The sequence below is a fragment of the Synchiropus splendidus genome, chromosome 3, assembly GCF_027744825.2.
Source record: "Synchiropus splendidus isolate RoL2022-P1 chromosome 3, RoL_Sspl_1.0, whole genome shotgun sequence".
Taxonomy (NCBI): Eukaryota; Metazoa; Chordata; class Actinopteri; order Syngnathiformes; family Callionymidae; genus Synchiropus; species Synchiropus splendidus.
In genome coordinates, this window is record NC_071336.1 from 10,192,149 (window position 1) to 10,206,978 (window position 14,830).

At 41.4% G+C, this 14,830-nt stretch overlaps 1 protein-coding gene across 15 annotated transcripts in view; it reads right to left on the reverse strand.

Annotated features, from left to right (window-relative positions):
* Nucleotides 1–14,195, reverse strand: part of nrxn2b (neurexin 2b) — a 633,241-nt gene extending 619,046 nt beyond the window's left edge. For 11 of the 15 annotated variants that reach the window (XM_053860757.1, XM_053860765.1, XM_053860764.1 and 8 more), the window contains exon 1: nucleotides 14,014–14,194. The gene's annotated coding sequence lies outside the window, so the exon portion shown is untranslated. Of the gene's footprint in view, nucleotides 1–14,013 lie in introns of all 15 variants that reach the window. The other 4 variants (XM_053860769.1, XM_053860768.1, XM_053860772.1 and 1 more) reach the window with 1 other exon arrangement.
* Between the last annotated feature and the right edge of the window lie 635 nt (nucleotides 14,196–14,830).

A 14,830-nucleotide genomic window follows, 5' to 3' on the forward strand; every position in this document is an offset into this window, starting at 1 on the left:
CCTGAAGAGAAATGAATATGGGAATTAGTGGGTGTTTGAAGAAAATGTTAGTTCATTCGTCATCCGCAATGCTGCTAAAATACTAGTTAGTCCACCCACCATTTTTTTATGTTTATATATGTAAGCATAAGTCATAGTTGTCGACATTAGAAAGCAGGTCAAATTAGTTCTACACGAAGAGGTTGAAGGTACTGTAAGGTAATTTGAAGCCATGTCGGCTGTACAGCATCTTATAGCAACATGCCAACCAGGGTTGTTCACCAAAACGGCAGAGCAAAAATCTTGCCTTTACAATTCCAGAACTCAATATTTCAGCTGGGAGATTGCAGGTCACCCATATTGACACACACATGCCTCCAGACGAGAACACATTTCCACTCTGAACGACATCTTTGCTGATGATTTCATATTCCTGACTGTGAATGCAGGCAGAGCTGCACCCTGCTGTCTGATAAAACTTAAAAGGTCAATCAAACATTAGCTTGAGGAGATCGTTGGAGGAAAAACCTTTTATCACTCAATTCCCACAGAACTTGGCACTATTCAAAGTGCTGAGTTTGAATCATGGCCAGTGGCTCGATGCCACCGTTTAAATCATGTTCACTCAACACAGTCTAAATTTCAAATAGCATTTTATGCATTTGATACAAAAGAGTCTGAGATAAAAGGATCAATTGGTTAAGAATCTTTACACAACTACTGTGTTGACTTGCTGCTCAAATGGTTTCTATTTATCAACAATCTATTAACTTCCTGGTGGTAGACGCAATGGCTTTTAAAGATTGGAGTTAGGGCAAAGAGTTACAAACAAGGAATTGCCTCAGTAAATAGAGTCTTTAAAGAGAGCAGATAGTTTACAAAACAAAGTAATTAAGTAAAATGTAGTTTCTCCGGCGAAAGTGAATCTCTACTTCCTGACTGAGGGCCTCGTGGTTAAATTAATTTCCCTCCACTCAAGTGCATGGAGGAGAACTGAACACTTTTCAGCGCCACTGGAAAGATTATGTTACTAAATACTAATCTATCCAAACATTGGGACAAGACAAAGTCCCTGCAGGAATATCTGCTGTCTCTTTACTTTTTAATGTATTCAGGCATCTTCAACAGAAAACAATGGTGGCATTAATAATGGATGGAATCCAAAGTGCTGATGAGATCATTTTGGACTGAGGATTTTTGGATGCTGCGAGTAGTCTTCCCGCCCTCACAAAAGAATATTCACAGTGGGTTGATGAGTTGCTTGCTGTCGGAGCGGAAGGCAATCCGTCGAGGCTGGATCGCTTCAGGCCACACAGGTGAGCTTCATAGATTTCTGGTGGATGTTGGAGCAGAGTTGGGAAGCGAGCTGGAGTAACTGGAGTAAAATGCCCTCCTTGCACATCACATCCTCCTCTGAGAAATGGGTTGGCAAGGGAAAGAGCTTTGGATCGATGCTGCCGTGTTTGATAGGGCTTTGCTTTGGCTGACTTTAGTGTGCCACATCTTGACTTGAGAAGACCTAAAAAGATCCAGTGGGCCTGTATAACCCACCTCTGCGTGTTATTTTCACACCTCCTCTTTCTTCTCCCTGGAGCTCTGCTGAGGCTTTTTACAAGATTGGGATAGTGATGCAGCGCTACTGTGAAAACCCCACTTGCTTCATGGTACCAAACATGGAGCATTGTTTTGTGTCAACTCAACTCCAGATTGAACAAAGTGAAGAAACTACCTTTTTTTTTCTTCAAATAAAAATACATGAGTACTTGAACTCAACATTACTGTTTTTTCTGAGCCTTTGCTTATGGACTTGGCTGATCAAAAGGAAGGCCAAAAGGAAAATATGCCCTTCTAACTTTCTGACTGCAGGTTGGTTTCAAAAGCCTCAGGAATGTATCTGTCAATGTATGTTAACACGCAGATTTGCAGATTGTGTTTAGTGATTCTGAGTCTCTATTGCTGCCAAATCATGCTAACTTAGTCTCTCTGAAGTCAGAAATGCCATGATGTGGCCTTGAATTGGATGTCGGACCAATTTCCAATAGTGGAAATCCCTGACACATTTCCAGCGACACACTCTATCAAAACCCAGTGACTCCGCTAACACCATCTGTGCCACAAACACAGACACTGTCTGCCTGTCTCACTCCACAGCTTGCAGTTCAACAGAAGTCAAGTCCATTGCCGGAATATTTGCCTGACTTGCACTGTCAGTGAAAAAGCACAAGTCAAGCCAAACCCAAAACACACAAAAACACATCTACTCATGCCTCAGTGAATTCCCCATGCATGGAAATGGGAATGAACAGGACTGGTTCGTATTGGAACAGGACAGAGACAGGAATCAAAGAGAAAGATAAACTCGGAAACCCGTGGAAGAAGGAAATCCGTGCAATTGGTATGGTTGATGGGAAGAGTGCCGCTCATCCAGAAACATCTGGATCATGGTTTATTCAGATTGAGAGACATACTGTTCAGAAATGGCGCTGCAAATTTCCATTCTGGCCTTTGAAGACTTGAAAGGTGGACTACAAATGAACTTAATTCCCTATTTTTCCAATATTTGGACTCCAGTGTAACACGTACAACAAGACAATGTGAAGGGTGGCACTACCCAAAAAACAAAACAAAACAAAAAAGGCCCCTTGTAAACTGAATTCAGTTCCAGTCAATAAAAATCTACTCATTGTAATTACGGTTTAGAATGTCTGTCGTTCTTTAGACGCTACTTTGTGACAGTTGTTCTCGCAAACTCTGTACAAAGCCTCGCCCGCACAGTACGCGTCAACACTAACCTTTTCACTCTGCTCCCTCATGCTCAATTTCATTGCCCGTGCTTTGCTTCCACTGGTTAACTGTCTGCACAGCCTCAGAGCCTGGACGTCAACAAAACCACTCAAGCCCAACGGCAATAAACCCGAGTCCATGGTTGTTGATCCCTAGGGACAAATTCAGATCTGGCAGTCTCCTTCTAGTGTGGATTGCTGCTCCATCTGCCCATCCTCAGTATGGTCCAGGTCATATGAAATCCATAACCAAAGCAAACTTTCAGAATCTCCAAAGTTGCGCAGTAACAAAGTTAAAATGTCTAAAATGTATGCATCCTGCAAATAGAGGCAAATAGAGGCAGACCCTCATCCACATTCACTGACCTTGACACAGTCCACCAGAAAGCTTGAGACATCTCTAGCTTTTCAACTTAACAAGTTGCAAAAGTGGAGTGGCAAGTTAAAGTCGGTGCCAACTTCATGGAGTCCATATTCAAAAGTAGGATATTGCAATATTTCACATTACAACTGGAGAGTGTATAAACAATTGCCATGGAACAATGTGTAAAGTCAGTCAAACTGAATGGAAACTAGTGTCTCAGAAGCAACATTTCCAATGAGTTGTGTCCAGGTATTGACAGCTGCTGCACCGCACCTCTTCCATAGCGATGTCTTTGACACACGATGCAGTTTTCTTTGGTGAATACAATGTAAATGAGATGCAGTTTTGACAGCCAAGCACAGGCTGATGAGCACATACATTTCCAACCTATCTGCCACAGGTTCAGCCAATATGAAAACCTCTCAGATAAATAGTTACTTTAAGGCCATGTGGCCCCGTAGATAAAGTGACATAGGTAACCAAGGGATTGTATGGCAGTTAGACAAATGCTAACCACCAAAAAAACGACTCCCCTTAACAGGTATGAGCCATTTAGTCTGCCTAATAGACATTCCTTCAGCTAAAAGAGTGTCTTTTCTCAACATTCTTTCCCCCAAGTGTCCCATTGCAATGCATCCGTTCACCTTGCTGGTGAGCAGGAGCTGACTCAAACGATGTATTTCAGGGTGAGAGTTGTTTTCATAAGAGAGCTTCAGGTGAAGCAGAGGGCTGCAGGGTTTAAAGCTTGTACAGCTCACGTTTCGACAGCCGGTATTGATTCGACAACTGGGCTCGTCGTCTTTGACAGAGTGGACACATTTTAGGGCCAAAATTAAGCTTCACAAGATGCAAAGAAAGACCAGCTGTGTGCAAAAAGCCCTGCTCGTACACAAGGCATACATAATGCACTTATTACAGCGCAAATAAATAGACCCATAATCCTCAAAATTGGATTAATATGCTGTGTATTTTGGATGTCTTTGCTTTATATGTACAGCACATGTGCAAACGTTTGAAAACAAACTGCATCATTATGCAATATTATACATTTGTATGGATGAGTGATCTCCCACTGTCGAAGGATTAGTTACCGACACCCACACTTCAATTTTGAGCATAAGACTGTGTGTGTGTTCTGCATGCCTGCAAAACAACCTGCTCTACTTTGACACAAGATCCATTCACAGCTCACCACATGATGAAGCGAAACCTTTACCCTGAAAACGCATTCAATGAAGCACAAAAATCTAAAGAAAAGAACAGCACAATTCGGACTGAACTACTGGTCCACACAACAATGTTCTATTTTCAGCAAACTTAAAATGATGAATCTAAATTCATCCAAAATCTAGATGTGTGTCACGGCGGCCGCAAAACCAACCACAGCCAACCAGGATAAACATTCATGAAACCATCTAAAAATGATCATTTTTAATCAGAGATGAGTTGTGGGACTCCCTTTATTGGAGCATTAACAATGCAATGTTGCAGGACCTCAAACAAAAGCAATAATCAGTCATTCTATATTAGTGTCAACAAGGTTCAAAGCGATTTGAGTTTTCATTGTGACCACTGTGGAGTCAACTGAGGTCTGGAGAAGGCAGTCACAGTGAGCAGGACTAACTCTATTGTCTCCTTCTCTGAGGGGAGATGGACCAGGAGCATGAAATGAGCCATCTAACAGAAGAAATCCCATATTGTCAGTATTCCAAATTTGAGATGGGCCATGAAGTTCAGACAGATGTTGGACCAGAGGGCATCAATGCACACGGACGGGACTGAGGACCATTCCACTCTCATGCATAAAATTATGCCATCCACACTTGAGGATCAGAGTTCATTTCACACACTGTCCTGCTGCATGAGAAGATTGAAAGCTTGCAAAGACAATCATACACCGAGGAGTCTTTTCAATGAAGACTTCATTTGACTGACTGGAATCTAAAAAACACATATGTATGGAATTTTAGGGGAGATTTGATCAATTTCATCCAGAAAAGTGACATATTTTCATCATGGCATTCTTAAACATGAGGCTGACGCTTATGGATTCTTGTTAAACTATGGACTCCTTTCTCATCCAGGGTTTGAGCTTAAAAAACTGACAAGAATGATGTGTGTTGCAGTGAAAAACTGACAATGATATTCCCAAATTAAGGCAGATTTCCATTTCACAGAGGCCCCCCGTGCCCTCCATGTTGATCCGTATCTGCCTTACCCAACCATCTTCATTTTCCCTCCCCCAGTGACTATCCGAGTAAAATATTCATAAAACTGACATATTACTCTTACACAAAAAAAAATAAAAAAATAAAAATAAGACATGGATCTCATGATTCATATTCCGGTCACTTGTTTATGTTGTTTTGTTTTATTATTTCTTTTAATATTTTCATTATTGTTTCATCATTTCATGTACCTTTTGTTTTTGCTTGTATACACACCCACCTACTTCAAAGCTAGGTGGGTGTGTATACAAGCAAAGTGGCTCACTCTTCATTTATTAATTCATCTGGATTGTGAATGACGGCTGGTTCACAATGGTGCAGCGCTGAAGCATGTGTGTGCATGTTTGCTCTTTCCTCTTGTTAGGACCAATCCATGCATTTTGTTTTTGAAAATGTAGCAAGTGAATGTAAAAAGTGACTTCAATATAGCCCTTTTCTTTCTTATTATTATTGATAAAACTGTTGATGTGTTTATAAATGTATTTTATTCTTCACTTTAGCAGTTATTAACATTAGATATACTGGATCAACGCATTTTTCAAACCAAAGAGTCTCAGTGAATAATCACCATTGACAGTTTTGTGATCATTTTGATACGTAAAAAACTTTAATACAAACCATACTCTCTCATATTCTTGCATGGTCTCACACCCAATTGCTCAAAAAAAAAGAAAGAAAGAAAACCAACCTCTTACCCAACACGCAGTGCAACAGCTCAACGTTTAAACTTTTCTAAATAAACAGAAGTAGGCCAAGTCAAAACTTTTGTAATGGGGTCTAGTGAAAGGCATTGCACCCCTACAGTAGCGGCATTACTGTGACACACCAGGTGTGACGTCTCTTAAACTCACATAGCCGATAGCAATATTTGTGTTGAAATATTTTTAAAATGCAGTATTGACACAAACTCCCAAGACACATCAGTTTAAGGTGGCATGGGATACAGCATTTGATATCAGATAGTAAGAGTGCAATGACTTCTAAAGGAATAACCTCCCAGTCTGAGCAATGTTGCAATGCAAATCTTTCACATCAGACTCACTGGATGCAATAAACAACATCTTCATTTATTCATTGGCAATGTCTGCTTTTGGGCTGAGTTTTGGCAGGAAAACAAGGAGGCTGTGAGGAAGGGCGGGATGCATGTCACTTGGAACTATTAGAGAAAGGGGAAAATAAGTCCTCTCACATCCGCATGTCGTGCCATTGTCTGCTGAGAGAATTCATGACCCTGTCTATGAGGAATACAGTAAGCTCTGTGGCACAGATCCAGAATTTCCGCCAAGCAACTCTCTAAACTCTTTACTCAATTAGAGAGACCAAAGGAAAGTTGTTGAAATCTTCACAGGGAGCTTTGAACTCAACCGCTTCCATTGCACAAGTGCTTTGTAACTTTTCCTTCCCAATCAGCAGCAGAAATGCAACAAATCCAGCTTGCTTATGAGCAAATATCTAGTCCAATAAAATCAATGAAACCTACCACAAAGCCCATCACATTCTGGACACTCGATCAGTCACGTCAAACTGTACATCATTTCATTCTTCAATAGAGGGATTTGTCATTCTCCCAAGTCCTGAAATGCACTACTAAAGTGCATTAAAATGTTAAAACGTTTGTACTCCTGGTTCAATAATGTTCCCAATTTTGGAAAATTCAATCTATTGTTCTGTTTGACTTGTCTTTCCATATCATCATATCCTCACTCCAATGTTGCCAAGTTTGCGACCCATGTATCGCACCTTTTCCTCTTAATTTGATCATTTCTTTGTTGTCCTTGGTGTCGACGCTTCAGCACAACGTGGGAGGCAAAGTCTGCATACAGTCTTGTTTTTGGTTCTTTTAAAGTGTTGGAGAGTGAGAATAGCATTGCCATGTAAGATGAGTGTTCAACCAAGTATCTACAGCCTTCTGTTTACGTAATCAGTCTATTTTATGATGGGAAATTTTGTTTTGTTTTGTTATGATTATTATTATTTGAAAAATAAAGTCTGAAATAAATATATATTTTTAAAATCTCTATATTCAATCATCTGAACATTTACTTTCTGTGACAAAAATGTGTAAAGATATGCTCTTGACAATTCAGGCAACATTAAAAAAAATTGTAAAAATTCAACCACACTGGACATTTGGAGTTCAGCCAAGAATTTTACATTGTATTCGGGCTTCGGCCACAAATTTTCATTTCGTTGCATCCCTCTGTTCGTGTCCAATGGTACAAAGTTTCATATCAGTTATGAATATGGGTTTAGTTAGTTATAGGTTTTAGTACTGTTGGACTCTGTTTACTGTTTGTAAATACATGAAGAAAGTGCAAAAACACTTCTCGTTCAAATTTTGGGATTCAATCATTTCAGTGATTGCGAGTCCGCATCAAGACAGACCTCTTATAGCTGCAAGAGACTGTTGTAGTCAAAGCTTTTTCCCACTGGCTGACTTCAGCTGTCACTCAACGGCAAGCATGAAGCGAGGTGTGTGTCTTAGTGTGGCACTCGCTAACATAGCAATCTTACACTGAACTTAAACATCACATGGTATATGTATAGCATCGCATATGACCATGAACTTTAGTCACACTCACACATTCAGCACCGTGAGTAAATCTCATAGTGAAACAAAGTAATATATAAAACCAAGTAACGTTATAACCAACGCAACAATGTCAGTTTATGATAGACACCTTCCTTTGTCAATGCTAGGTCACACATGGCAGGGAAACGTTTGATGAAGTTGAAAAACCTTAACCCCTGTTAATCACTGTAAATAAACCGAGAACCCGCAGTGGTTTGGCTCAGTCCAAACATCTGTGCTACTTCTCACATGTCCACTGAATACTCCCCCAGCACAGCCTTATACAATTCTAATGAAAAAGTGAGGCATCAACTACACTTCTCACTGACTCACGTCGAGTTCTCTCTTGCAGCTTTTGGCTAAAGAGTCTGTGGGCGAATCTGAAAAGCATGAAGAAATGACCTCACGCAGTTGCTTGCATTCTCAGGTCTGTTCCAATCATCCTCTCCTCGACAACCAAAGGCACTCTTGTGTCGACCTCAGGAGAACCCAACTATGCAGACGGAAGTGGCAATGATCTGAATATTAAACCCCTCATGACCATCTGATCTTTGGAATGGAACATATCCACAACAATCCGCTTGATGGCTTTCACGCCATTGCTATGTCTTACACATGCAAGAGACTGTAATAACGTTGGAACGTGATCATTACGGTGACATTCAAGCACAGATGTTCCCTCTGACAGACTCTTTCTCACAGACCCATCCATGCAAAAACAATAAGAGCTTCTTCAGCACACGTCTCTATCAGTGGCTGCGCTATCCTGACTATGACAGCTTAATCAAAATAGAAAAGTGAGAAGCGCAGGAGAAGGAGCCGGGCGAGCACGTCTTCTCCCATCATGGCCCCTGGAGCTAAAATGGAGGAAGTAAGGAGTGAGAGCAGAAATCCCTCATTTTTTTTTCCTCTCACTTCCACGCAAGTGTCTCCTTTGTAGCAACCCTAAGCTCCTCTAACCTCTCTTCTCGCGCACTACACCCGCAGATGGTCGACGGACGAACAGGAAGACGGATGAGGGCCTGGCTGTGAGCGGCAGAAGAGTGAGTTAATGAGGCAGATTGCTCTCTCCACCGTTCGGGGGATTACAGGAAGATTATTCATTCTCAACTCTTCCACTTTCCTTCAGTGGGGGGACAACAGCATGGTGAGCAACCAGGTGGGAGCAGGCGCTCGCAAATGGCCGTGTTTCAGTGGCGATATGATTGAAGACAGCGCCTTCAGAGGGACAGCTGCTCAAACACTCATGTGTGACCAGAGAACGTTTCTGACTGATATATCCAGTCTGACAGCAGCTTCAAGGACCTAAATATACCCAGCATGAGACCGAATATCTTATTACCCACATCGGGTCAAGTTCTTGTTCATTTCGAGGATAAAGCCTGACAAACTGGGGCTGCACTCCCTGCCCACTCCTACAGTTCACCCCGCCACGTTATGAATCTGAAAACGTGTTTTGACTTAAAATGGCATTCTGATTGCCTGTTGACCTAGAGTGCTGACATTTGAGTTCAAAAGCTGGAGATTTGTATTCAGGGAAGTTGACGAAGCCTCCTGGCAAAGGGATGAGCGAAACAAAGGAGGTGGAGACCTCAAATTCACTTCTCGCACTCGCCATATTACAAACAGCGAAAAGGTCTCCGGAAATTATTCAAATTGTGGGCGAATTTGCAATTATTATAAGTCATCTCAACCCACAAAGGCAATGTTAAGCACCCTCCACGAAGTGCAGCGAAGGCTCGGAGAACAAAAGGAGAATCATGTATGGAACCGTTTTCTGCCGACTGCGCCTGCACCGGCTGTTTCATTTTAAAGTGGGGAAGCTTTTTAGGTATTTTCAAAGCCATTGTCAAAATGAGCTCTTACGTTTTTGTCAGCTGGGAATGAACAGCTGGAGGCAGTTTGCTTCAGAACAGCAATATGGCTGCACTAATTCCGTGCTCCACTGATAATGAACTACAGTGGAATGAATGAAATCTGGATTATTAGGAGTGAAGATGGAAGAGATTTTTGGGAAGCCAGAAACAAAACGGTTATTAAACGTAGCCTCGGAACAGTTAAAAAGTCTAGCCATTCAAGTTAGGGCTGAGCGATACGGTCTGGATGGTGATATCAGACATACTAGATATGATATTTTAAAGAAGACAATACATAAGACAAAACCCATTTTATTGAAACTCAATCAACACCTTGCCTGAAAGTACATCGGGAACAGGAATATCCTGCACTTTCTAGTTGCAAGAGCAAATTAGTGCAAAAATAAAAATAAAAAAATGAAACCCAAGTGCAGCTGCAAAGTCAACTCATACCCCCAAGGCATCAAACAGCAGCTCTCTTCAAGTGACTTGTGTGTCCTATGACAACACTTGGGTGTTTCAGTGGAGTGAAAAAGTTTTCCTTCTCTATGTGACGTGCCATGCAAGTGGTTGGACAAAAGCAGGGTAAACAGCCAGAGATATACAGTAGGACCACATGTGGCGCTCCTCTTCACCTAAGTCACCGTGACTAGGAGGCGCTTTATCTACCAAGGTACACATTGTAGCATTTAGACTGAAAGCAGTGCCATCCTGTGGCTAACCCTAACCCAAACCTCCATCTTCCTTCCATGCAATGTGCTTCCCACTGCGTCAGAATATGCAACGGAAGGCGGAACATGTGCCTCATTTGTAAGTCCAATGCACCAATGATACAATGAAGGCTGCCTTCTGCGGTAACATTGGACACAAAAGTCACTTGAAGAGAGTTGCTACTTCACGTCTTGCGAGTGAGAACGTGTTGGAATAATAACATGAAAAACTCACAATGTTGTATCACTATTTTTTGTTGAAATATCACAATACATGATTGTGTGACATTGTCTTGATACTTCACGGTTTTCTTTTTGTACATTGGAGTTATTTTGTGGATTAAGGAAGCGATTCATTCCTAGGGTGAAATTTAACTGAAAGTCTAACTGGATTGATGTCATAACAATAAACTTGTTTTCATGCACATAGTTTTCACAATATAAGTGAAGTGATTACAGTATATTTCTGCACTTACAGAATCAATCGTAATGTATCCTATCACCACGTCCATATCGGAATACATATCATATTGCAAGATACTTGTCAATACACAGCTCTAATGGAGAGCTGCTCCTGTGAACCGTATATAGTACAGTGTTGCCAAATGACGCTTGTAAGGAGCATTGTTTTGAGACGGACTTGGAAAGGGGAGGTTTTGAGGCTGCTGGAGAAACGGAAGTATGTACTGGATGAGATTTGTCTGGTTCCCACCTATTGTCTTTTAAAGAAAGGATCCTGCTGTCCCTCTCTAACTTTGCATCTGGAATCTCGCCGGCTATCAGATTCATTGTAGTTGTTTCTTTGGAAGAGGCTCCCAGTAATCTTTTGTATCCACCACGCTGGCCAATGCTTGTACACTGCAGAGCAGCAGCCGCTGTATTTAAAACACCAGATCTAGAATTACAACTAAATGGTGGTGATTCAACAGAAAAAATGTATTGGTATCACAATATTGCCTCAAATCCATATCCCTGTCTGTCTGTCGCTATTACGGCTATATTACTCAGTCCAATTTCAAGTACCTGTATTTTATTTGTTCTGGATTTGGTCATAACTTTTGTGGAAGAAAAATATATTAAATCATGGTAAAATCATTTAAGTCATTTACACTGAAATGGAATGTGTATTCAGTTAATAAATATTAAGTTTAATAACACGTTTTTTTCCCATTTTTGTTTATTCATACCTCGTCATTAATGAGTTGATCATGTGGGAGGAGCAACTTACCTGACCATCAACTTTACCCTATTGCCGTCGATTCTGTTTTCAGCCAGACAATTTATTATTTTTACACTTACTTATGATATAGTTCCTCACACCTTGTTTATAGTATTCGTATTGGTATTTTTTTTTTTTTAATGCTGCTGTGTTGAAGTCAGATATCAGTTTTGCACCATTCTTACTGAACAAGAATCACAATAAACATCCCTTTGGACCCCTACAACATGTGGGAAAAGTCTTTGAAACTACAATAGGAGGGTGGAGCAGACATTCTGCCTCGACACTAATGAGAATTTTTTATTATTCACAGAAATTGTCTCAAATTCAATGATGACAAATGATAGCTTGTTTTCTCTCTTAGGGGCAAATCCTCATAGACAACACATTTCATGTGTATGTGATTCAATCTCCCTGGAAAGACTTAAATAACAATAATACCTTTGTACACAGAATAGTTTAGTGAAAACTATGTTGATTTTAACTATTGATTTTTTTCTCTATTCAAAACCTACACACACAGACTGAATGATTATTTCAAGGCTGTGTTGTTATTGGAAGGAAACTGCCAGCAAATCATAAAATAAGAGGTGCACAGTAACACAAACACCATTAAATACCAGGTAGAGAAAAAAAAATCACATTTAATGTGAACAACGTTGTGCCAACAAATGATTTGCATTTACTGTGTTGCTATGATATATGCTACTATGTTTTGATGTATAAAATAGATGCTGATAAACCGACAAAATCTGTAAAAATCTGCAATAATTTAATCAGTATACATGGTTGCCCCCGAGACACTACTTCAGCTATGGAAAAAGTATAGCGCTGCCACCGCGAACGTTACATTCTGCTTGCTTTGCAACAATAATAATTCCATTTCTGCTTTTAAGGCCACAATAGGCAGACAGCGGGCACTCTGGAAAGGCAGGCCATCGCAAGCAAACTACCACTCGTGCACACACACACACGTATCTTGAGACAATTTAGAGAGATCAATGAACTTCATTGGGTTATTGGACAGTCACCCACTATGGTCTATACAGCTCTGCCTCAAGCATCGCTCGAACCCTGGACCTGCAGCACCGCTGCAATGCTAGCCACTGCTCAGTCATCGACATTTATTGAGAGTTTCAGGAGCATAACAAGACAAAATCAGGTAAAACTTCAGCACAACATAATTTTCATCTTAATATTTTCAATCGACACCAACACGTGATTTTAGTTCTTGCAGAAAAAGCCACATAGCGAAGTGCTAGCAGACATGTTTGGTGCATACAGCACAGCACTCCGCCATTATGGTCATTAAAGTGATTCTATTAGTCTATAATGAATCATACTGGTCTCTAATGGACCCTTCTAGGTTATTAGAGGTAATGTATTTAATGTACGGAGGGAGCATGCAGAGGGAGGATGATATATGAGTGTTCAGATGAATGTATGCATAAATATTCCTTCTTACACGCTAGTCTCAGGATCTACTTGTCTTATGAGGTAAACTAAAAACACATTTTAACCACATAACTGTCACTTTCATCCACTCTGTTGTGCGGTGTTCCTGTACTCCATCCGTTGAACGGACACCTTGTGGTTCAAATGTTGCGCACACACAGCTGACCCCTCAACCACACTGTGGCGTCGCAAAACCATAGAATTATTGTTTTGATTTTTTTAATTCTTCAGATCCGGTCGATGGCATTGTTACTGTGTTCAGATGCCGTTACGCACTCTAGTGGGCGTTTGGGTGTCACGTCTGACTCGAGGAGTTGCAGTCTGTCTGTCACACCATTTTAACATTTACTGGTGGAAAAGAAGAGGACGGGCATCGAACGAGCTTCCAATCTCTTGAAAGTTGTTGAATGAAAAATAAATCGAAGCTGGACGACTGGAGCTGAGGCAGTGGCGAAGCCTCCAAAATCGCGCATGGACGGTATTTACGTCCATGAGAGAGGTTGAAAATGGGGGGTGTCGTTGAGGTAAATCACTTATTTAGTGTTAAACAAGCGGTCGCAACCTGTTTAGAACAGTCGTTTAGAACACATTTAAACCCACTTTCTCCTTCACGGTGCGCGCAGTGGTGTTTCTCTGCCCTCAACTCCCACACTGGCTCCAAAACACGCTCGAGCATCATTTTGCCAACACGTCTATCCCCAGCAGAACCAAGTGACATCCTCAACACCATCCCAAACCATCGCACAGGCTGTGCCTTTGCGCGCTCCATCCCTGGAGCGCCGCGGCTTTTCCTTTCTCTTCATCATTTACTTCTTAAAATCTCTCCGCAAAGAAGAAAAGTCCTTACTTGTTTTGTCCTGCAATTCCGCTGATGACAACCGTAATGTGATGGGGAGTATATATCCGTGGATGAAAGCACCGGCGGTCTGTCTTTATCCAGACTGCGCACACAACACCGTCCCTCCTTGAAGAGACAGATGCGATCGGTCCTGGCCGAGCCGTTGCACCTACAACCCGGCTGTGAAGACATCCAGAGCACACAGAGCACGTGTTCAGATTACCGCTGTCAAAATAAGACGCCGCTGGCGCGGTGTGAACAGCGCGTCTTTTATTGCGAAGCTTCCGCAAGAGCGTTTCCTGCGACCGTGTGTGGTAGTTGTCGTGCGCTTTGACGCAAAATCACCTGCATCCAGCTGAAGTGGAGACAGCAGCAGCGAGGAGGAGAGGCCGCCCACGGAGACGCGCCCCGCGCAGGAGACGCGGTGATACTTCACCAGATGGAGGGAGGTGGACGATGATGGATCCCACTTGTCAATTTTAAATATTTAATCACTCGATTGATTTCACCAAGGATTTAGCGTCAGTGAGTTTAATACAGTGAAGTAAGCTGCGCCTAAAGATGATGCATCACTAAAGTTGCTTGCAGTCCTGTCAGCTCGTTGTGGTTTGATCATAACAGAAATATTCTCTAAAAGGACAAGGGAAGTCAATATTTCCTAATTCCCTAATTAATTCCGGTGGTCACGCAAGCCGTAAAAATAAAGTGCTTTATTTTTGCTTTCCTTCCTTTCTTTGCTTTCCTTTTCGCATTGTGTGGAAGAGCATAATCTGTTTATAAAATAATAATATATGTAATAATATTATTGGGGTAAATTCTCAGTGTA